The sequence below is a fragment of the Delphinapterus leucas genome, chromosome X, assembly GCF_059928025.1.
Source record: "Delphinapterus leucas isolate spDelLeu-1000000601 "Yukka" chromosome X, BTC_Dleu_Yukka2, whole genome shotgun sequence".
NCBI lineage: Eukaryota > Metazoa > Chordata > Mammalia > Artiodactyla > Monodontidae > Delphinapterus > Delphinapterus leucas.
In genome coordinates this window covers 75,765,795-75,791,361 of record NC_143150.1, presented here as the reverse complement: position 1 = coordinate 75,791,361, position 25,567 = coordinate 75,765,795, and positions in this window count along the sequence as shown.

Sequence of the window (25,567 nt, the reverse complement as noted above, 5' to 3'; positions counted from 1 at the left end):
AATATACAAAGAACTGAGAAGACTCAAATTTAAAAAACAAACCTATTAGCAAATTGTCAGCAGACCTGAATAGACACTTTTCTGAAGAAGATATACAGATGGCCAACAGGCACATGAAAATGATGCTCTACATCACTAATCATCAGGGAAATGCAAATCAAAACCACAATGAGACATCAGCTCACACCTGTCAGAATGACTATCATCAAAAAGACAGAAATAACAAATTTTGGTGAGGGTGTGGAGAAAAGGGAAACCAGTATACTCTTGGTAGGAATGTAAATTAGTTCAGCCACTATGGAAAAAAGTATGGAGTTTCCTCATAAATTAAAAAATAGAACTACCATACAATCCAGCAATTCCACTTCTGGGTATTTTTATGAAGAAAACAAAAAGACTAATGAAAAATATATGCACCCATATGTTCACTGCAGTATTATTTACAGTAGCCAAGATATGGAATCAATCAACATGTCCATCAATAGATAAATGGGTTAAAAAATATGAAGAATTATATATATAATGGAATTCTACTCAGCCATTAAAAAGAATGAAATCTTGCCATTTGCAATAACGTGGATGGGCCTAGAGAGTATTGTTCTAAGTAAAGTTTGCAGACATAGAAAGGCCAATAGCATATAATTTCACATACATGTGGAATCTAAAAAACAAAGAAAACAAACTAAACAAAGGAACAAATATTTTAAAAAAAAACAGAGATTGAGAGGGGCTAGAACCTGGAACAACACTCCCTTGGAACAATTCCACTATAAGGTTGGTCAAAGAAGGTTCAATTTGGCAGACAGATAAGATACAATCCAGAAAGTGAGTTGGCAATTGTGCTAATGTGATGCGGTTTAACAACCTCTCCAGGGAGCTGGGGACATTGATTTGTCATGTTTTCCAATTTCTGTGGTGTAAATACCTTTACAACTGAACATGGAGTTGGGAAGAGATGTGTACAATTTGTTCTCACAGCCAGTGTGAGGTAGTCTAGCATACTGTAAAATAAGGTGAGGAATTCCTAGAAGCAGCAGAGAGAGCTTGAAGAAAGGAGACAGGGACCTGAGGCAGAGTCTCGGGCTACAATGGCCTCACATTGACAAGATAAGAAAGTACTGTTGCAACCTTAGACCAGGATTGGTCCTTGTTACTGGAGCAAGACTGAGTCTGCAGTTGAGCATCAAGGAACTGCAGTTGTGGTGGGAAGAGATACCCCTGCTAAATTTATAGTCCTCTGACACAGTGGTTCTCAAAGTGTGGTCCTAAGTCAAAGCATCAGCATCACCTAGGAAACTGTGAGAAATGTACATTTTTAGCCCCACCCCAGACCTACTCAATCAGAAACTCTAGGCTTAGGGACACAGTCATTTATGGTATAACAGCCTTCCAGGTGATTCTGATGCTCACTGAAGATGGAGAACAATTGTAATTGCTGCACATGCAGTTTTTCTATGACCAAGCCAGGCAAGGCCATGTCCCAGGCTCTTCTGGGAAAAATTCTCAATGTGCAAAAGTGACCAGGCAAATTTGTGCTAAGGGGCATTGGCTGCAACTCTGGGGAGGGCAGGTGGGCAGCTGGGCATAGGGAGGTATAAGGACACAGAGTGATAGTTTCTTGTCATCTCCATTCCCTGTCATAGCCAACCAGTCTGCAACAACATTGTTAGGGTTAATTCTCTATGCAGGTTGTCTGTAAACAAGACCATAGCATTCTTCAGATCTGGAAACTCAAGCCTCAGTTTTCAACCTGACAGTCAAGTTTCTCGGTTTTCTATTCAATGTACTATTCTGTCACCTTATACACTCTGAAAGGATTAGAAAGAACATATAATCTTGAGGTAGAGAAATAGCCCCAGGCAGGAGAAGGCGCTGGGCCTTTCTTAAATCCTCAATTAGTTTTGTCATAAAATGAATGCATGAATGTGGAGCTATGTTTCCCAAAATGTAAAGAAAATTACTATACTTGAAATTCAAATCAGATTCCTAAATTTATAGAGCATTTTTTCAGTTTTCAAAGAACTTGGTTTATTATTGTACTTGTGGTAAAATATGCATAACACAAAATTTACCATCTTAACCATTCTAAATTTATATTTCAGTGGTATTAAATGCATTCATATTGTTGTGCAACCTTTACCACATTCATATACAGAACTCTTTTCATCTTGTAAAACTGAAACTTTGTAGCCATAAATAATATCTCCCTATTCCCTCTTCCCCCAGTCTCTGCTGACCTCTATTCTACTTTCTGCCTCTATAAATTTCATTACTCTAAGTATTTCATATAAGTGAAGGCATACAGTATTTGTATATTTTTGTGACTGTCTTATTTCACTTAGAAGAGTGTCCTCAAGGTTCATCCATGCAGTAGCATATGTCAAAATGTCCTTCCTTTTGAAAACTGAACAATATTCCATTGTATGTATATACCACATTTGGTTTATCCATTCATTCATTCATCTATCAGTGGACACCTGTACTGCTTCTAACTTTTGGCTATTGTGAATAATGCCACTATGAACACGGGTGTACAAATATCTCTTTAAGACTGTGCTTTCAATGCTTTGGGGTATATATCCACAAGTAGAATTGTTGGATCATATAGTAACTCTGTTTTCTATTTTGTGAGGAACTGCCATCCTGTTTTCCATAGTGACTGCACCATTTTACAATCCCACCAACAGTGCGCAAGTGTTCCAAGTTCTCCACATCTTTGGCAACACTTATTTTTTAAGTTTTTTCATAGTAGCCATCCTAATGTGTGTGAGGTGGTATCTCACTGTGGTTTTGATTTGCATTTTCCTAATGCTTAATGATGTTGAGCATCTTTTCATGTGTTTATTGGCCATTTGTATAGTTTGAAGAAATATCTATTTGAATCCTTTGCCCATTTTTAATCAGTTTGTTTGTTGTTAAGTTGTAAGATATAAATATATATATTCTGAATATTAATCACTTAGATATGCAAAATAATTTTGAATACTACATATTTGATCCTTGACACAAACACTGGAAACGAGTTAGGGAATGGTTTATATTCTCAAGGTTATAGATGAGGAAAACAAGGCTCTGAGATGAGTAGTGATGTCCCAAGGTCACATAATGAATCCAGACATATAACCAAGCCTAGAAGCAAGGTCTGTTTTCTTCATAACCCTAGAATTCAGATTTTGAAGTTTCCTTCAACACCAATGTATGCGGGCCTCTCACTGTTGTGGCCTCTCCCGTTGCGGAGCACAGGCTCCGGACGTGCAGGCTCAGCGGCCACGGCTCACGGGCCTAGCCGCCCCGCGGCATGTGGGATCTTCCGGGACCGGGGCACTAACCCGTGTCCCCTGCATCGGCAGGCGGACTCTCAACCACTGCGCCACAGGGAAGCCCTGTGCACCTGTTTTTACAGACAAAATGTTGAGTCCTACAAAGCAGGAGGGATTTATATTAGGTTCCACAATGAGTCAGTTGCAGAACATGGTATATGATCCAGATTTCTTGACTCCCAGTTTAGTAGCCTCTCCATTTCATCCTCTAGCAGAGAAAAATTTGGCACAGTTGTAAAAGGTCATATCTGCTGTCTACCCCTTAAGGAAGTGCTAATTTCTTTCAAAGACCCAGTCTTATGAAGATTATAACTGGGTGGTAAGAATTGCAGGGCCATCTGCATTTTTCAGACTCTGAGAATGAGACCAGCTTGGCTGTTGAAGGCATCAGATCAAAAAGGTCTGATGCTAAGAGCTGGGGAACTTGACTTTTAGCGAGTTAATAAGGGTGAATAAACCCTTTTAGAATCCCAGTTGTCTCCTCCAAAGCCATTTGAAGATCTACTTGCATGCCACATTTTGCAACAAAAGACCAGGCACCCAAGGAATCTTAAAATGCCAAGAAAAAGAGGTGATCCACAAGAACTTTGCTACTCTTTTAAAAATGATTTCCACTGATGCAAAATCTTCTAGCCTTCAAAGCACTTTTGCATGTGTTGACTTAGATTCACAATAGCGCTATGAAGCTGCTTTATTACTCCCATTTTAAAAACGAAGAACGGAAGTTCAGATAGATCATGTTACTTTCTTGAGGCTACAAAGCTAGGAAGATGTGCCCAGTAAGTCTAACTCTAAGGTCTGTACCCTCATCATTGTCTTTGTGAGGGCCTATGGAGGAGATTAGGGTAGTGTATAGCATCAGCTAACTTTCACAGAGACTGCCTAGGGCATTGAATATCCAGGTTTTTTAGCTGCTTTATCTTAGTGGCCTTAAAACTTGATCAATCATTAAACCACTCATTAAACCGATGTTTTGTCTATAACATTGGTTCTCAAAGCGTGGCCCCTGAACCAAGAACATTACCTGGGAACTTTTTGAAAATGCAAATTTCCTACTCCCACCCCAGACCTACTGAATCAGAATCTTTGGGAATATGACCCAGCAATCTGTGTTTAATGAGCACTCCAGGGGATTCTGATGCACCCCAGGATAAACCTAATCAAGGTGGGAACTTCACCTGAATTTTCCTGAAAATGTACTCAATTGTCTGACTCAACTTGTTAGTACAGTCCTAGCCAAGGTGGCCTATTATGCCCCAGTTTCTTCACCTGTAAAATGGTAAATGGCAAACTTCATTGCAGCTTCTTGGGTTTATAATGAGGAAGATCACAGCTTGAGTACCATGGTGAGAGTATGGAATGCAGAGGCAGAAAGAGCAGATTTGAGTCCTACCTCTTAGCTGTGAGTTGCTTCTTTTCTTACCTCAGTTTATTCACCTTTAAAGTGAAGGATTCATCCCTCTCACAGGGCTATTTTGAAGCTCAAAGAAGATAATGAAAATGAATGCTCTTAAACACTGTGGGTCATCATGCAGTGACGTCAGGAAATCAGTATTCCACTATATAAACATTCTCCTTGTCTTTTTGCTGCTGGTGGAGACACAAATCCCAGAGAATGAGTGGTTATACCATGTCTAGGAAATAAGTGGTCTTTCTACTTCCCAGAGCATAGTTACCTACACTACTGTCCAAAGCAGAAATATGATGCCACTAACTAAAAATCAGTATACATCCACTACCAAGTACCTGCCAATATCTGCTCAATTGTTCAACCCCAGAGCACAATGTTATTCCAGTCATATGTTATAGTCCCTGCCTAAGCCACATATCCTTTTAAGATAAACTGTTCCTAAAACCTAGGTTGCCATGTTTTATACCAAATGACTCCATCCTGACTGAATTTGACCTAAGGGCAATCGATCTTTAGGCTTGCATTGAACTTATGACCTGTTTGCCTTGTCACACACACACACACACACACACACACACACACACACACACAAAAACCCTGCCAATCATATTTTCTCTGTGACTCTCATATTTCAACTAGGAGATATGAAAAATAAATGACCAACAAATAGTAGGAGCTAGAACTGAAAGTCACCAGGTTGACCTGGAGCAGGATAGAGTATAGTGTTCAAGATGAAATTATGAGGAAGTCAGTTGGTAAGGGAACTGAGAAAAAGCAGAAGGTAGCCAAATCACACTGATGAAGGTCCACTTATAAACTCCAATTGTTGAGGTTTCTCTATCTTCCCAGGATCACTTCTTCTGTGTCAGACCTCCTATAGCCTTGCAATAAACTCTCCTTTACTTAAAGTCTCTGCTTCTGGCTAAAACCATCACAAAGCACCTATTAAGCTGCTCTTGTTTTTCTTTTTTTTTTTTACAATTTTCCCTGTTCTCAACCCATAGCCCTGGGCACCATACAGAATGAGTGAAATAGGATCCATTCCATCTAGGAGCTTACAACAAACCAGGCCAAAGAAGGAAAGAACACTTTTGAATAACTAACACATGTGATGAACTATACCTGCTGCATTGCCTACATCATCTCGTTTAAACCCACAGTAAGCTAAAGAGGTAGATATTCTTATTTTATAGTTGATAAAATGAAGGTTCTGAGAAAGGAAGTGATTTCCTCCAGATAAATATCTGAAATAGTTATGTCTGGAGCCAGAGTCTGGGCTCTTTCTACTACACCTCACTGCCTTGATCAGTCTAGTTTGCAAACGTGGTTGATTGTGAGAATGACCTAGGTGTTGTTTTGTTTTGTTTGTTTTGTTAATACAGATGTCCTAAAAACCATAAGATATTGATGAAGGAAATCAAAAGTGATAACACAGGGAGATCAGCTCGGTGCTTTGTGACCACCTAGAGGGGTGGGATAGGGAGGGTGGGAGGGAGGGAGATGCAAGAGGGAAGAGATATGGGAACATATGTATATGTATAACTGATTCACTTTGTTATAAAGCAGAAACTAACAAACCATTGTAAAGCAATTATACTCCAATAAAGATGTAAAAAAAATAATAAAAATAAAATAAATAAATGGAAAGATGTCCTGTGTTCATGGATTGCAATAATTAATATTGTTAAAATGTTCCTACTACCCAAAGCAATCTTCAAATTTAATGTAATCTCTATGAAAATACCCATGACATTTTCCACAAAGCTAGAACAAATAATCCTATAATTTGTATGAAACCACAAAAGACCCTCAAATAGCCAAAGGAATCTTGAGAAAAAAGAACAAAGCTGGAGGTGTAAAACTCCCTGACTTCAGACTATGCTGCAAAGCTAAAGTAATGAAAACAATATGGTATTGGCACAAAAAGAGATAGATCAATGGGACAGAATAGAAAGCCTAGAAATAAACCCACATACAAATGGTCAATTAATCTATGACAAAGGAAGCAAGAATATGCAATCGGAAAAACCAATCCCTCCAATAATTGGTGTTGGGAAAACTGGAGAGCTACATGTAAAGGAATGAAATTCCATGTAGAACATTTTCTCATACCACGTAAAAACTAAACTCAAAATGGATTAAAGATCCATATGTAAGACCTGGAACCATAAAACTCCTAGAAGAAAACATAGGCAGCACAATATTTGACATAGATCTTAGCAATATTATTTTGGATGTGTCTCCTCAGGCAAGGGAAAAAAGAGCAGAAATAAACAAATTTGACCTAAACAAACTTAAAAGCTCTTGCTGTGCAAAAGCAACCATCAACAAAACAAAGAAAGCAACCTACTGAATGGGAGAAGATATTTCCAAATGATATGTCTGATAAGTGGTTAATGTTCGAAATATATTTAAAACCCATACAGCTCAATATGAAATAAAAGCAAATAACCTAATTTTAAAGTTGGCAGAGTACCTGAATAGATATTTTTCCAAAGCATACAGATGGCCAAAAGACACATGAAAATTTGCTCAACATATCATCAGGGAAATGCAAATCAAAACCACAAGATATCACCTCACATCTGTCAGAATGGTTATTGTCAAAAAGATAAGAAATAACAAGTGTTAGAGAGGATGTGGAGAAAAGGGAATCCTAGTGCACTGCTGGTGGGAATGTAATTTGGTACAGTCACTAAGGAAAACAGCACCGAGTTTCCTCAAAAATTAAAAATAGAACTACCACATGATCCAATAATCCCACTTCTGGGTATGTAACTGAAGAAAATGAAAACTAATTAGAAAAGATACATGTACCCCAATGTTCATAGCAGCATTATTCACAATAGCCAAGATGTGGAAGATATGCAATTTGCAACAACATGAATGGACCTGAAGTTTATTATGCTAAGTGCAGTAAGTCAGACAGAGAAAGACAAATACTGTATGTTTTCCCTTATAGGTAGAATCTAAAATTAAAACAAATGAATTAATATAATGAAACAGAAACAGACTTTCAGATACAGAGAAAAAAACTCGTGATTACCAGTGGGAGAAGGGTGAGGGAAAGGGCAAGACAGGGGAGGGGGATTAAGAGGTACAAACTACTTGGAATAAAATAAGATACAATTGATTCCTTCTAGAGAATTTTTAATTTCATTTATTGTGTTGTTCATCATTGTTTGTTTACTCTTTAGTTCTAGTGGCATGGACTTATATATACTACCAAATGTAAAATAGATAGCTAGTGGGAAGCAGCTGCACAGCACAGGGAGATCAGCTCTGTGTTTTGTGACCACCTAGAGGGAGGGGTGGGATAGGGAGGGTGGAAGGGACACACAAGAGGGAGGAGATATGGGGATAAATGTATATGTATAGCTGATTCACTTTGTTATAAAGCAGAAACTAACACACCACTGTAAAGCAATTATACTCCAATAAAGATGTTAAAAAAATAAGATACAAGAAAGTAATGTACATCACAGGGAATATAGTCGATATTTTTTAAACTTTATAGGGATTATAATCTATAAAAAAATCAAATCACTATGAAGTACACCTGAAACTAATATAATATTATATTTCAACTATACTTCAATAAAAATAAATTAATTAAAAAATAAAATTACTAAAAGAAATCGGATTTCCTGGGAAGAAGTCTAAGATGGAATCATAGGAAGATTGTGAACTCACTTCCTCCCATGGACAAACCAAAGCTAAAGCTACATATGGATCACTTCCCTTGAAAAATATCTGTAAACTAAATAAACTGCTCTCCACAACACAGGACAAAAGGACCACATCAAGATGGGTAGGAGAGACAGAGAAATGGTCTTACAAAACAGCCTACTCCTAGTGCAGTGACTCACAATAGGGAGGGATCTCACCAGACAGGCATTTCTTCTGGAGGAGCAAAGGATTTGGTGCCCCACATCAGGTACTCCAAGACCTGGGATCTGCACCACAGGCACAAGCTTCCAAAATGCCTGGCTTAGAAAACCAGTAGGGCTGATATCCAAGTGTCCCAAAATGCTACAGAAAAGTTAGATTCCCCTCTTAAACGGCTCAGCTGTGGTCTCACTGGTCCTAAGACCCAGAAAAATACCAGCTGTTTGAAAAGTGCCTAGACTATATGTGAACGGGATTCATTTGCTAATAATCTAAAGGTATCGGCTAGAGGGGTGGGGGACAGTTGAAACTCTCCCTGAAGACAGAGGCACTGGCAGAGGAATTTGCACTTTCCACTTAGCCTGATAATACAGGCAGCCAAGCTTGGATGTGGCACCCTCCCATTGTCTTGATAAAACAGGCAGGGGCAAGCACTCATGGCATTATCCCACTGCCTTGCTGACCAGATAGTAGTGGATGGTTGCGGCATTCCCCAACTCCCTGGATAAAGCATGTAAACAAAAAGGGTCTCCTTTTTGGCATTCCCTGACTCCCTAAAAATTGTCTGTGAGGATGGGTGATTATAATACTCCCCCACCTCATGGCTGGGGCTGGGTAGTGTGAGCAGTTGGGGCTTTCTCCCACTCAGGCTAAAGCTGGTGCACATTAACAGCCCAAGACACTTTCCTGCTGCTTTTCTGAAGTCAGTGAGCATGCCCTGTCCCATGCACTCTCCAGTCTCTTTGCTAAACCCAGTGGAAGAACGCAATCCACACAGGAGATACCTCTTATTGCCTGACCCTGGGTAAAGCCTGTTGGCATTCCTGAGCTCCACAGGACTGTAACAAATGGAGAGACAGTTATTGGCAGGCCAACCCCCCCCCAAGGCACTGCACAGACAGCAAACCAAAACACAACTTCAGCCTTTCCATGAAAAAGGCCTATTTACTTACTCTGGAGTTTCAGCCTGAGGGAAAGTCTTTAGGTTTCCCCCATATCTAGAGGCTAAGGAGATATTCCTGGGGTATATAAGCAGTGAGAAACTGTCCTTGTGCACCCCTTTGGCCTCACTAGAGCTTGACAAGACTTCCCAGAAAGGAGCATATACATTCACTTGGGGCCCCAGTCTTTGCAATTATCACACAGAGGAGACTTTCAGATCTCTTTGTCTGGAGGCCAGCAGGGATTACAATTACAGCCCCACAGCATTGTATATATTTGCATACTTTAAAAGCTGCTTTATTAGTCTCTGGCTTCCAATCAATCTGAAACTATTTGATAAATGAGATTCCTCCCTTTGGAATAATTACAGGTCTTGGCACACCCTAAACAAAAATCAATCAGGCAGTTTAGACAATCACAATGTTTCAAGAGACAACCAAGAGCTAGAGCAAAGTAGAATGAGAAGGATCAACACCTAAATATGGCCATTCTTACAAAGCTAATAAAGGTAGCCATTTCACCTAATACTTAGAAATGCAAACAGTCAAGCAAAATGAGGAAACAGAGAAATATGTTCCAAAAAAAGGGACAAGACAAATCCTCAGAAAAAGACTTTAATAATATGGAGATAAACACCATAACTGAGAAGGAACTCAAAGTAATGATCTTAAAGACACTCACTGAGCTCAGAAGAAGAGTGGATGAATACACTGAGAACTTCAATAAAGAGATAGAAAACATAAGAAAGTACCAAAAAGAAGTCACAGAGCTGAAGAATATAATAACTGAACAGAAATATACACTAGACAGGTTCAATAGCAGACTGGATGAAATAGAAGAACGGATCAGTAACCAGAAGATAAAGCAATGGAACTCACCCAGACAAAGCAGCAAAAGAAAAACTAATTATTTTTAAAAATATTTTAGTAATAGATAAGAAAAATTAGTTATAAAAAAATGAAGGGAACTTAAAAGACCATTGGGACAATATCAAGTGAGATAACCTTTACATTATAGGGGTTCCAGAAGGAGAAGAGAGAAAGAAAGGGGCAAAAACTGAAACATAATAGCTATAAACTTCCCTAGCCCAGGGAAGAAAACAGACATCCAGGTCCAGGAAGTCTGGAGAGTCCCAAATAAGATAAACCCAAAATGAGTCACACCAAGACATATTAAAATTAAAATGTCAAAAGTTAACAATAAAGAGAGAATTTAAAAGCAGCCAGAGAAAAACAAATTGTTATGTACAAGAGAAAACCCATAAGGCTATCAGCAGATTTCTCAGCAGAAACTTTGTGGGTTAAGGCATGACATATTCAAAGTGCTGAAAGGAAAAAAACTTCTAACTGAGAATACTCTACCCAGCAAGGTTATCATTCACATTTGAGAGAGAGATAAAGATTTTTCCAGACAATCAAAAATTAAAGGATTTCATCACTACTAACCCAGCCTTACAAGAAATATTAAACATATTTTTAAGCTGAAAAGAAAAGGGACTAGTTAATAACAAGAGAACATATGAAAGTAAAAATCTCACTGGAAAAGGTAAATGTATAGTAAAAGTAGTGGACTTACCACTTATAAAGCTACTAAGATCATCAAGAGAAAAAAAATGGTCAAATTAACTAAAACTACAATAAGTAGTTAAGGGATACCTAAAATAAAAAGATGTAACAAGTGATATCAAAACATAAAATGTGAGGTGGGGGTGAAAATGTAGATTTGGGAAATGTATTCAAGTTTAAGTTGCTATCAATTTAAAATAGACAGTTATATACATAGAACAACAAACCAAAAACTTACAGAAAAATACACGAAAGAGAACAAGAAAGGAATCTAAACATAACAGTAAGGAAATCATCAAACTACAAGGGAAAAGGGAAAGAGAATGAGAAAGAGACAGAGGAAAACTACTGAAGCAGCCAGAAAACAATGAACAAAAATACAATAATGATCTTGAGGATTGCACAAGATGGCCAAGTAGAAAGAACCCTGAGCTCATCTCTTCTCACAAGCACACCAACATCACAGCCATTTGCAAAACAACCATTGATTTAAAAGATCAGAACCTACGAGTAAAGATCTACAACTAAAGATATAAAGAAGGAACCACAATGAGACAGGTAGGAGGGGTGGAGTCATGATAGATATAGTCAAATCCAATACCCCCAGGTGAGCAATTCATAAATGGAAGAACAATTGTAACTGCAGAGATTCTCGCAAAGGACTGAGAAGTCTGAGCCTGAGGATCCTGCAATGGGAAGACAAGCCCCGAGAGCATTTGACTTTGTAGACCAGTAGGACTTACTACTGGGAGTCCCAGAGGGCCAGGGGTAATAGAGACTTCACTCTTAAAAGGCACACACAAAATCTCATACATGCCAGAATCCAGGGCAGAAGCAGTAATTTGACAGGAGACTGGGTCAGAAGTACTTCTGATCCTGGAGAATCTCCCAGGAAGACAGGAGACAACTTCAGCTCACCCTGGGTACATAGACACTGCCAGCACCCATTTTTGAAAACTCATTTTACCACATGGACACTGATTCTGGCATGTACCATTTTAGAATCTTCCTTCTAGCTTATTACACCCAGGACACAGCCCTGCCTTGATTAGCCTTCTGTAGGCACCAGTGCTAGGATGCTTCAGGCCAAGCAACTAACTGGGCTCAGACACAGACCAACCCACCACCAGACAGGATGCCTTAAGACCCTCTGAGCAAACAGTGGCCTCTGGACATGGCCCTGCCCACAGGAGGGCTCAGGACCTGGCCCCACAGACCAGTGCACAGGTACTAGACCAGAGGCCCCCAGGGCCCTCTAACCAGAGACCCTCAGGGCACAGCTTAACCCACCAGTGGGTAGACACTAGCCCCAGAATCCCCAGGGTACCACTACCAACCAGCAATCCTGCTGTAGCCTCGAGCCCATCTCCACCCACCAGCAGGCAGATACCAGCCACAAGAAAAATCACAGTCCTGTGGTCCATGGACCAGCCCACACACTAGCAGGCCTGATTCTACCCTGGGACTGGTGGGACCCAGGCCCCACCTACTAACAGGCCAATAAAAGCTTCAAGAGACCCTGATCCCAGCAGCCAGTGGTGTCAGGAACTAGCTCCACCCACCAACATTCCAAAATCGGCTTTGGGATCCCTGGGCACTGCAACTAGACCCCAGGAAGTGGCTCTGCCAGCCAGTAGATTGACACTAGCCTTAAGACTTGGCTTCACCGATGAATGGTAAGGTCACAGCCCTGGGGTCTCCTGAAACCTGACTCTGCCCACCAGTAAACTGGCACTAGCCCCAGGGCTACCCATGGTTCCACAGTGAGATGCCTCATGGCCCAGTCACCAACAAGTGGCTGGCAGCCTCCACACAAGGCAGCCTCCCAACCAAATGGACTGGAGGCCAACCAAGCCTATCAGACTGCCCATATAGTCAGATTGCCACAACAGAAGGACACACATATTGGGCACTTTTGGAGCATACAGCTCTGGTGATGAGAGGGGAGTGTGCTGCTGGGAAATATAGGACATCTCCTAGAAAAGACCACTTCTTCAATTTCAGAAAATATAACCAACCTACCAGATTCAAAAAAATAAAAATAGTAAGTTAAGCAAAATGAGGAGACAGAGGAACATGTTCCAAAGAAAGGAACAAGATAAAACCCCAGAAGAAGAACTAAGTGAAATGGATATAGGCAATCTTCCCAAGAAAGGGTTCAAGTAGTGATTGTAAAGATGATCAAAGAACTAGGGAGAAGAATGGATGCACAGAGTGAGAAGTTTTTAACAAAGAGTTAGAAAATTTAAAGGCCAACCAAACAGAGATGAAGAATACAATAACTGAAGTAAAACATACACTAGAAGGAATCAACAGTAAAATAAATGATACAGAGGGATGGATCAGTGATTGGGAAGACAGACTAGCAGAAATCACTGATGTAGAGCAAAAAAATAAAAAGATTGTAAAGAAATGAGGACACTTTAAGAAACCTCTGGGATAACATCAAGCACACTAATATTCGCATTATTGGGGTTCCAGAAGAAGAGAGAGAGAAAGGGGTTGAGAAAATAATTGAATACATAATAGCTGTAAACTTCCCTAACCTGGGAAAGGAAACAGACATCAAAGTCCAGGAAGCACAGAGAGTCCCATACAGGATTAACTAAAAAAGGAACATATTGAGATACATTGTAATTAAAATGGAAAAAAATAAAGATAAAGAGAGAATATTAAAAGCAGCAAGGGAACAGCAACATGTTATGTATAAGGAAACTCCGATAAGGCTATCAGCTGACTTCTCAGCAGAAACTCTACAGGCCAGAAGGGAGTGACAACAGATATTTAAAGTGATAAAAGAGAAAAACGTACAACCAAGAATACTCTACCTAACAAGGCTCTTATTGAGAGAGAGATCAAAAGCTCACAGACAAGCAAAAGTGTTCAGCACCACCAAACCAGCTTTACAAGAAATATTAAAGGAACTTCTTTAAGAGAAAAAAAAAAAAAGAAAAGAAAAGGACGTAACAAGAAATATGAAAATCATGGAAGGAAAAAATCTCATCAATAATGACAAACTATAATAAATGTAGGAAATCATCCATGCCCAAAGCTAATAAGAAGGTTAAAAATTAAAGTAGTAAAATCATCTATATCCACAATAAACAGTTAAGAGATACAAAAAACAATTAGATATAAAATATGATATCAAAAGCAGTAATCATGAGAGTAGGAGAGTACAAATGCAGGGTTGTTAAAATGCATTTGTAATTAAGACATCAGCCACATAAAACAATTGTGTGTGTGTGTGCGTATATATTAGTGTATATATATATATATATATATAATTTATAAACCTCAATCCAAGAATCAATAATAGAAACACACACAAAAATGAAAAAGGGATCCAAATATAATACTAAAGATAGTCATCAATCACAGGAGAAGAGAACAAAGGAAGAAAGTGGGGGAAAGACCCACAAAAACAACCCCAAAACAATTAACAAAATGACAATAAGAACATACATATCAGTAATTATTTTAAGAGTAAATAGACTAAATGCTCCAATCAAAAGCCAGAGTGGCTGAATGAATACAAAAACAAGACCCATACATAGGCTGCCTACAAGAGACTCACTTCAGATCTAAAGACAAACACAGACTGAAAGTGAGGGATAGAAAAAGTATTCCATGTAAATGGAAATCAGATGAAAGCTGGGGTAGCAATACTTATATCAGAACTAATAGACTTCAAAATAAAGACTGTTATAAGAGGCAAAGAATAGTGATAAAGGGATCAATCCAAGAAGAAGATAGAACAATTTAAAATATATATGCACCAAAAATAGAAGCATAGATCATCCAGAGAGAAAATCAATAAGGAAACACAGGCTTTAAGTGAAACATTAGACCAGTTGAACTTCGTAGATATATATAGAACATTCAATCCAAAAGCAGCAGTGTGCACATCCTTTTCAAGAGCACATGAAACGTTCTCCAGGATAGATCACAAAGTAGTCCACTAAACAAGCCCTCAGTATAATTAAAACAACTGAAATCACATCAAACATCTTTTCCAACAATAAAGCTATGAGACTAGAAATCAGATACAAGAAAAAGACTGCAAAAACCACAAACACATGAAGGCTAAACAATACACTACTAAGCCACCAATGAATTATTGAATAAGTCACAGAGGAAATAAAAAATACCTGGAGATAAATGAAAATGAATACACAATGATCCAAAATCTATGGGACACAGCAAAAGCAGTTACTGGATCATAGAAGAAATCAAAATATACCTAGAGTCAAATGAAAACAGAAATATGACATACCAAAATCTATGAGATGCAGCAAATGCAGTTCTAACAGGAAAGATCATAGCAATACAGGCCTACCTCTAGAAACAAAAGAAAGCTCAATAACTAATTTATCTTTACACCTAAGGAAAATAGAAAAAGAAGAATAAATAAAGACTAAAATTAATAGAAGGAAGGAAATAATAAAGATCAGAATAGAAATAAATGAAATAGAGACTAAAAAGACAACAGAAAATGTCAATGAAACTAAGAACTGGTTCTTCGAAAAGATGAACAAAAGTTCTAAACCTTTAGCTAGACTCACCAAGAAAAATAAAGGGCTCAGATAAATAAAACAAAAAATGAAAAAGTTACAACTGATACCACAGAAATACAAAGATCATGAAAGACTACTATGAACAACTATACACCAACAAATTGGACAACCTAATAGCAATGGATAAATTCCCAGAAATTTATAACCTTCCAAGAATCATAAAAAATAGAAAATCTGAATAGACCAATTGCTAGTAATGAGATTGAATCAATAATAAATAAACCTTCCAACAAACAAAAGTCCAGGACCACACAACTTCACTGATGAATTATACCAAACATTCAAAGAAGATTTAATGCCTATCCTTCTCAAACTCTTCTAAAAAATTGAAGAGGAAGTAAAACTTGCAAATTCCTTTTATGAGGCTGCATAACCCTGTTACCAAAACCAGACAAGGACACCACACACAGAAAAAGAAAATTATAGGTCAATACCCCTGATGAACATAGATGCAAAAATTCTCCACAAAATATTAGGAAACCAAATTTAACAACATATTAAAAGAATCATAACCCATGATCAAATGGGATTTATCTCAGGCATGCAAAGATAGTTCAACATCAGCAAATCAATTAATGTCATAAACCAAATTAACAAAATGAAAGGTAAAAATCGCATGATCATCTCAACAGGGGCAGAAAAAAAGTATTTGACATAACAACGTCCAAGTATGATAAAAACACTCAAAAAAGTGTATAGAGGGAACATACCTCAACATAATAAAGGCCACATATGGAAAAGCTACATCTAATATCATACTCAATGGTGCAAATCTGAAAACTTTTCCTCTAAGATCAAGAAAAAAACAAGGATTCCCACATGCCCACTTTTATTCAATATAGTATTGGAAGTTATAGCCACAGCAATTAGGCAAGGAAAAGAAATAATAGGCATCTTAATTGGAAAGGAAGAATTAAAACTATCACTATTTGCAGATGACATGATACTATATAGAGAATACCATAAAGACCCCACCAAAGAACAGTTAGAACAAATAAATAAATTCAGTTAAGTTTTAGGATACAAAATTAATATACCAAAATCTGTTGCATATCTATACACCACTTCCAAAGTATCAGAAAGAGAAATCAAGAAAACAATATCATTTACAATCACATCTAAAAGAAAAATACATAGGAATAAATTTTACCATGGAGAAGTAACACCAGTACACTGAAAACTATAAGACATTGATGAAAAAAATTGAAGATGACACAAATAAATGGAAAGATATTCTGTGCCCATGGATTAGAAGAACTAGCATTGCTAAAATATCCATACTACCCAAAGAAAGCTATAGATTCAATGCAATCCCTATCAAAATTCCAATTTATAATCCAAAATAGTCAAGATATGGAAACAAGATAAGTGTCTGAAAATGGAAAAAGAAGTTATGATGTATACATACACATACATACAGTGGAATACTATGCAGTCACTGGAATCTTGCCTTCTGCAAGAACATGGCTGGACTTGGAAGGTATTATGTTAAGTGAAATAAGTCAGACAGAGAAAAGCAAACACTGCATCCTTCACTTATATGTGGAATCTAAAAAACAAAACAAACAAACAAAAAACCCAAAATCCAGACTCACAGATACAGAGAACAGATTGGTGGTTGCCAGAGGGGAGTGACATTAGGTGGGGATGAAATAGGTGAAAGGGATAAAGCAATACAAACCTACAGTTTTAAAATAAATAAGTCACTGCTGGAGGGGATGTGGAGAAAAGGAAACCCTCATACACTGTTGGTGGGAATGTGAATTGGTGCAGCCACTATGGAAAACAGTATGGAAGTTTCTCAAAAAACTAAAATTAGAGTTGTCATATGTTCCAGCAATCCCACTCCTGAACATATATCCAGACAAAATTATAATTTGAAAAGAGACACACACACCTATGTTCATAGCATCACTACTTACAACAGCCAAGACATGAAAAAAATGTAAATGTCCATTGACAGATGAATGGATAAAGAAGATGTGGTATATATATACAATGGTATATTACTCTGCCATATGAAAGAATGAAATAATGCCATTTGTAGCAACATGGATGGACTTAGAGATTATCATTCTAAACAAAGTAAGTCAGAAAGGGAAAGACATATTATGCTGAGGAAAGAGACCTGAACATGGCTCATTGTGCCATGGCCACTCAAGCCCATGTCAAAAGCCGATGTGCCCCAGAGTGACTTGCTTCTAGGTCCCAGGATATACAAAGATGAGTATGGGAAGCAGAGACATGATGGCAGAGTAGAAGAATGTGAGCTCACCCCTCTCTCATGAAAACACCAAAATCACAAATAATTGCTGAACAACCATCAACAAAAGAATGCTGCACCTTACCGAAAAAGATATCCTACATCCAAAGACAAAGAAGAAGCCACAAAGAGACAGTAGGAGGGGTGAAATCATGACAAAATCAAATCCCACACCTGCTGGTGGGGTGACCCAAAAACTGGAAAATAATTATATTGCAGAGGTTCTCCCAGAGGAGTGAAAGTTCTGAGTCCCACATCAGGCTCCCCAGCCTGGGGGTCTGGCAAAGGGAAGAGGTACCCAAGAGAATCTGGCTTTGAAGGCCAGTGGGGTGTGATCACAGGAATTCCATGGGACTGGGGAAACAGAAACTCCACTCTTGGAGGGCGCACACAAGTTCTCATGTGCACCAGACCCACGGAAAATATCAGCGACCCCATAAAAGCCCAGACCAGACCTACTGCTGCTATTGGAGGGTCTCCTACAGAGGCAGGGGTTGGCTGTGATTCACCACAGGGACAAAGACACTGGTGGCTGTAGTTCTGGGGAGTACTTATTGGGGTGAGCCGTCCTGGAGGGTGCCATTTTCTCACCAAGACCTGGTCCACCCAATGGCCTATAGGCTCCAGGGCTGGGATGCCTCAGGCCAAACAACCAACAAGGTGGGAACACAGCCCCACCCATCAGTAGACAGGCTACTTAAAGTCTTCCTGAGCATACTGCTGCCCAATAAACAAACCCCTTGACATGGCCCTGCCCACCAGAGGGACAAGACCCAGCTCCACCCACCAGTGGGCAGGAACCAGTACCTCCCACCAGGAAGCTATCACAAGCCTCTTAGACAGCCTTACCCACGAGGGGGCAGACAGAAAAAACAAGAAGAATTACAAATCTGCAAGCTGTGGAATGGAAGCCACAAACACAGAAATTTAGACAGAATGAGAAGGCAGAGGAATATGTCCAAGTTGAAGGAACAAGATAAAACTCCAGAAGAGCAACTAAGTGAAGTGGAGATAGGCAATCTACCTGAAAAAGAATTCAGAGTAATGATAGTAAAGATGATCCAAGATCTCAGAAAAAGTATGGAAGCACAGATCGAGAGGTTACAAGAAATGTTTAAACAAAGAGCTGGAAGATCTAAAGAACAAAGAGAGATGATCTATACAATAATTGAAATGGAAAAAAACACTAGAAGGAATCAATAGCAGAATAAATGAGGCAGAAGAATGGATAAGTGAGCTATAAGACAGAATGGTGGAAATCACTGCCACGAAACTAAATAAGGAAGGAAGAAAGAAAAGAAATAAGGATAGTCTAAGAGACCTCTGGGACAACATTAAACGCAACAACATTCACATTATAGGGGTCCCAGAAGGAGAAGAGAGAGAGAAAGGACCTGAGAAAATATTTGAAGATATAATAGCTGAAAAATTTCATAACATGAGAAAGGAAACAGTCACCCAAGTCCAGGAAGTGCAAAGAGTCCAAGTAATTGTTGAACACTACAACAGTGATGAATCTCAAGACAATTATTTAGAGTGAAAGAAGCCAGACAAAAAGAGTACACACTGTGATTCTATGTATATAACAAAACTCTAGAAGATGAAGCCTAACCTAAATTGTCAGAAAGCAAATAAGTGTTGGCCTAGAATAAGATTGCGAAGACAGAGAGTGACAGGAGCAAAAGATTAAAAACAGATATGTTTATGTAAAAGAATAAAATTTGAACATTCTCTAACACCATACACAAAAATAAACTCAAAATTGATTAAAGACCTAAACATAAGCCTGGGTACTACAAAACTCCTATAGGAAATCATAGGCAGAACACTCTTTGACATAAATTGCAGCAATATCTTTATTGATCTGTCTTCTGGAATAATGGAAATAAAAACAATAAACAAATGGGACCTAATTAAACTCAAAAGCTTTTGCACAGCAAAGAAACCATAAACAAAATAAAAGACAACCCACAGAATGGGAGAAACTATTTGCAAATGACGGGACCAACAAGGGATTAATCTCCAGAATTTACAAACAGCTCATGCAGCTCAATATCAAAAAAACAAAAAATCCAATCAAAAAATGGGCAGAAGAACTAAATCGACATTTCTCCAAAGAAGACATACAAATGGCCAAGAGGTATATGAAAAGATGCTCAACATTGCTAATTATTGGAGAAACTCAAATCAAAACTACAATGGGATATCACCTCACACCAGTCAGAATGGCCATCATCAAGGAGTCTACAAACAATAAATCCTGGAGAGGTTGTGGAGAATAAGGAACCCTCTTACACTGTTGGTGGGAATGTAAATTGGTACAGCCACTATGGAGAACAGTATGGAGGTTCCTTAAAAATCTAAAAATAGAGTTACCATATGATCCAGAAATTCCACTCTTGAGCATATATCCAGAGAAAACCATAATTCAAAAGGATACGTGCACCCCAATATTCATTGCTGTGCTGTTTACAATAACCAAGACGTGGAAGCAACCTAAGTGCCCATTCACAGAATAAAGAAGATGTGGTACATATATACAATGGGATATTACTCAGCCATTGAAAAGAATGAAATAATGTCATTTTCAGCAACAGGGATGGACCTAGATATTATCATACTAAGTGAGGTAAATCAGACAAAGACAAATATCATATGATATTGCTTAGGTGTGGAATCTAAAACAATGGTACAAATGAACTTATTTACAAAACAGAAACACACTCACAGACATAGAAAACAAACTTATGGCTACTGAAGGAGAAAGGTGGGGGGGGAATAAATTGGGAGATTGGGATTGACATATACATACTACTGTATTTAAAACAGATAATGAACAAGGAGCTGCTGTATAGCACAGGGAACTCTGATCAATATTCTGTAATAACCTAAATGGGAAAAGAATTTGAAAAAGACTAGGTATATATATACGTAACTGAATCACTTTGCTGTACACTTGAAACTAACACAACAGTGTAAATCAACTATAATAAATTTTTTTAAAGTGAAAGACAAATACCATATGATATCACTTATACATGGAATCTAAATATGACAGAAATAAACATATCTATGAAACAGAAACAGACTCACATATATAGAGAACAGACTTGTGGTTGCCAAAGGGGACGGTGGGTGGGGGAGGGAAGGAATAGGGTTCTGTGACTAGCAGATGCAAACTAAGGTCCTACCATATAGTACAGGGAACTATATTCATTATCCTGTGATAATCCATAATGGAAATGAAGATGAAAAAGAATATATATATATATATATATATATGTATAACTGAACTACTTTGCTCTACAGCATAAATTAACACAACATCATAAATTAACTATACTTCAATCAAATTTTTTAAATAAGAAAAAATAAATAAGGCTAAGTATCCAATGTATAACATGGGGAATATAGTTAATAATATTTTATTAACTTTGTAAGTCACCTGATGATAATTAGATTTATTGTGATGCACATTTCACAATGACCACAAATATGGAATCACTATGTTGTATACCTGAAACTAATGTATTATTGTATGCCAATTATACTTAAAAGAACTAAAAAAAGAAGATACTTGAATTGAGACTAAAAACTACATATATCCTTCCTAACTCATACTTCCCCCACTCTTTACTTCTGAACCTCAGGTCCTGGATTTTTTAAAAAACACTTACTTGGTGATTCTGATTAGTCAATCTGAAGACCAGTGTGTTTGAATACCACTGCTTCAGACTTTATTTATGTTTAAAGGAAACCTACACTCACTCTTTAACCATTCGATACTTTTCTTTCCTACATTTATCTGGAAAAAAAGCAGTGATATCTTCTACTGTAATTATTTGATGTAAGTGATCAAAAAAACCCAGGTCAGTCTGGGCTTTTTGCATAATACTATTACTATCAAACAACTTTCATGGTTCCATTAAAATAGTTGAATCTGTTCTAACTACTGTCATTTACAGATGAGAAAACCAAGGTCAGAGAGGTTAAGTGACTTGACTAGGGAGAGCCAACACAGACAAAACCAAGATTAGAAATGTAGGTCCTGGAAGCCATGTTCTCTTATTAAATGCTCTAAGGCTTTTTTTTCCCCTCTCACCTGTAATTACAATTATTTTTCCCCACAGCCTGGTTTCTTTTCAGCCTGGTCTCATTTCTTCTCAGTCCAGAATCTATGAGCCCTAGATATGCTGCATAAATTTGCTAACATGTATTTGCCCTGCAGCCTCTTTTCCAACAAAATGCATGGGAGAGGATGCTGTGCAAATATGCTCCAGCACTCCTGGCGCAACTTAGTGGGGGAAGGAAACAGGGAATAACATTTCTGGCCTTCGCTGGAGCATACCGGCAGCACATTCTGGGCCAAAATGAACCTACAAATTGCAGTTCTGAAAAGTGGCAGAGGCCCTTTTGTCCCTGTCCACATGGTATTTCCAGTTCAGGGAACTGCATTCTAAAGCCCTACAGGGGTGGTGGTACAAGTCCTAGGTATAATTGACCAACACTGAAAAGTCAGAAAATTGTGTGGTGTCATGCTAAGAACACCAGCCTTGAGGTTAGCACACTGAGACCAATATGTTCCACTTTTTGGGTTCCAGTGTCTCTACCTATATTAAAAGGAAGAAGTTGAGCTGTGCTATTTCTAAGGTCCTTTTCAGATTTGATACTTTATCATTTTATGCAATCAACTCTTTACAGAATGTTTTGGATGCCTGGAAGACTTGGCTAGAGAGTGGAGCAAACGTCAAGTCTGTGTCATTAAGCTTTGGGCAGGAAATCTGGGGAATTTGGGATAGTTAAGCAAAACTTCAGGACTTTTTTTTCTGACAGTATATTCCTCCTGTTTGATGTTTTAGGAAAGAAAAAATTAAGTGGAAATTATTGACTTTTATCTCACCAGCCGGAAATTTGAACTCTGCAAATGATCTAATTAACTATCTGAAATATTCTGAGTTGAACTCCATTATGACGCACCCAAATCTTCCTCCATCCCTATACATGAATCTTCTCTTCTTTGAGGTAAGTGAGAAGAATTTGGCACATTAAAGGTTGAGGTAAGAGGTGGGGAGTTACTCTGAGAAAAAATTTATCTTTTGTCCTTGGCAGAGACAGTACTAAGAAATATTTCTTTAAGCATTTATTTACTCAGTAAACATTTCCTGAGCACCTAATATATATCAGGGACTATTCTATGCACTTTGAGTAAAGAGTTGACTGATGCACATAATGATTCAGAATAATCATGTGAGCTTCCTGTTCTCCTGTCCTGGGTTACGCCACTCAAGCTTGGCATGGCCAAAATGCTGGTGTTAGCCAAGATTCTAATCTTCAAGAGGAGGACAGAAAAGTGGTGAGAACAAAATGTTTAGTTACTTCTTGTATGCCACCAATTGTCTGGTAAAGCTTAGAGCCCAAAGGGACTAACAAGAACACATTAGCTGTACACTAGCAATGCACAAGTTCCATGTGAAGAACCTTTTCCAACTCCGTCATCCTAAATGAATTAGTCTTAAAAATCCAAAGAATATATACCCAGTGCTTGATTTGTCCATTCTACTCTCTTGATAAAGTTTCCTTACCACCAGCCTCCATTTTTCCCTGATAAAAAGAAAACTATATTTCTACAAGATAAAAACCTGAGCATCTCCCAGGTTTAGGTTGTGAAGAGCTTAGGATGAATAAATGAAATGAAAGAGCCAACTCCCCAGAAGACACTGTTCCAGATGCTGGAACTGCTGTTCCTTCCCACCTAAAGACCCCTTCTCTCCCAGTACCCTTCACAAAGTTATTTTCTGGCCACTCTTGGGACCATTTTTTTTAATGGAGATGGGGGCTGAGAGCTTTGGGATATGTGGACATTTAAGGCTTCTCCTACTTCCTCTCCCCAAAATGGACTATGTGTCTTCTGTTCTGGGATAGGGAGGTGAGATAGTCCAAGACTTCTCCAGGTGATACCACTCTAGGCTTAAGGTCAGAATCATGACCAATTAGAACTCATCTCACATCATTTAATAGAAGCCAATAATGTAGGTACCCTTCTGAGAAATTTTGGCCAATGTGATTTATCCACAAGTGTCATGCCTAGCTGGCAAAAAAATAAATCTGGGAAATTTAAAACAAGTGAAGCCTTCCTAATTGAGCTCAGTGGGGTGATCAATCCTGCCCTTGATCCATCATTGCAGGGAGGATGTCAGAAAGACTGGTTCTCCTTGGTTTGACTAAACCTTTAGCAGGCTTATAAATGAGAGTCTAGACTGAGCAGAAGGATGGCCAAGGTATGAGGAAAACTTTAATGCTATAGTTAAAGACTAGCTGAGCTCTGTTCTTGTGTATTTATTATACAACACTAATTCTTGTGGAGTCACCAAGTGTGTCCTGCAGGGTTGACTTTGTTCTGCATGACCATCCCAAGACACTAGGAGCTTCCTGAATTCTGGGCTTGTCTTATGGCAAAAACCAGCACACAGCTCTTTCTTGATCATGGAGCTTTAGAGGCATGCCCATGGCCAGAAGCAAAGTGAACTGTAAAGTCAGGATTCCATAGCCCACCAAGAAGCTTCCTCCTAGGAAGCAGAAGCTGGTTTATATAAGATGATTGATTGTACCATAAGAAGCATGCCCCACTGTTTTTTAGCCTGACCTGTTGGACACAGGCTTCAGTTGACAGAGTGTCATTTAGAAGGTAGGAGAAGGATATGACTTGTTCCTGCTTCGAGGTCTCTGTCTAAAAGTTGTGTAAGGGCTTCCTCTGGCTCCTAATTGGCCAAAGCAACATAATTGCATTGAGGCACCAACTCAGCTCCCTCATTTTTCCAGGCAAGGACACCTGAGCCTGAAGTACCAGTGCAATAAACTTTGGGAGAATGATGTGGAGTTGGATAGAATATGAAGTTCCTGAATATACAGCTGGGGAAGCAAAGGCTGAGAGAGGGGATGAGGTTTTCACTAGGCCTCACCAAGACCCCAAACATCCATCCATAGGCTCCTCCAAGGGTGGGTAATCAGTTTTATCTGCTTTAAGTTTTGGCTATTTCATAGCCTGGATCTTATTGTCTGCAGAGATATATCCCTCATCCCATACTGCTCGCTTCAAGTCAAACCCTTCTCCTCTTCAAAAAATAGAAATAAAAGGAAGTAACCTTTTTCTGGTTTTAGTCTGGTCTAAATAGCAGAGTTCAAACCTTCCTTACTACCAAGCCAAGAGCAGGTTTTCACTTCCTCTCTCTACAAAACTCCACTCCCCTATACACACACACACACATTACCTGGCCCACTTGATAGGCTAAGGGCCAATATTAATCCTTCATTTAAAACTGGGGAATTTAGGCAGGTTCCTGTAGGGGAAAGAACATTGAACTTGAATGAGATCTGAGTTTAAGGGTTATCTTTGCTGCTAAAATGTTGTGTGACCTTGTCAAATCACTTTACTTCTATGAGTTTCAGTCTCTGATTTGTAAAATAGGGGTACCTATCTTTGACCATCCTACAGCCCAGTTTTTCAAACCCAGATGAGATAATGGAGATGAAGAGACTTTGTAAACAGTATGACACTTTGGAAATATAAATTATTGAGGGCTGAGGTTTAATAGGTAGATTGG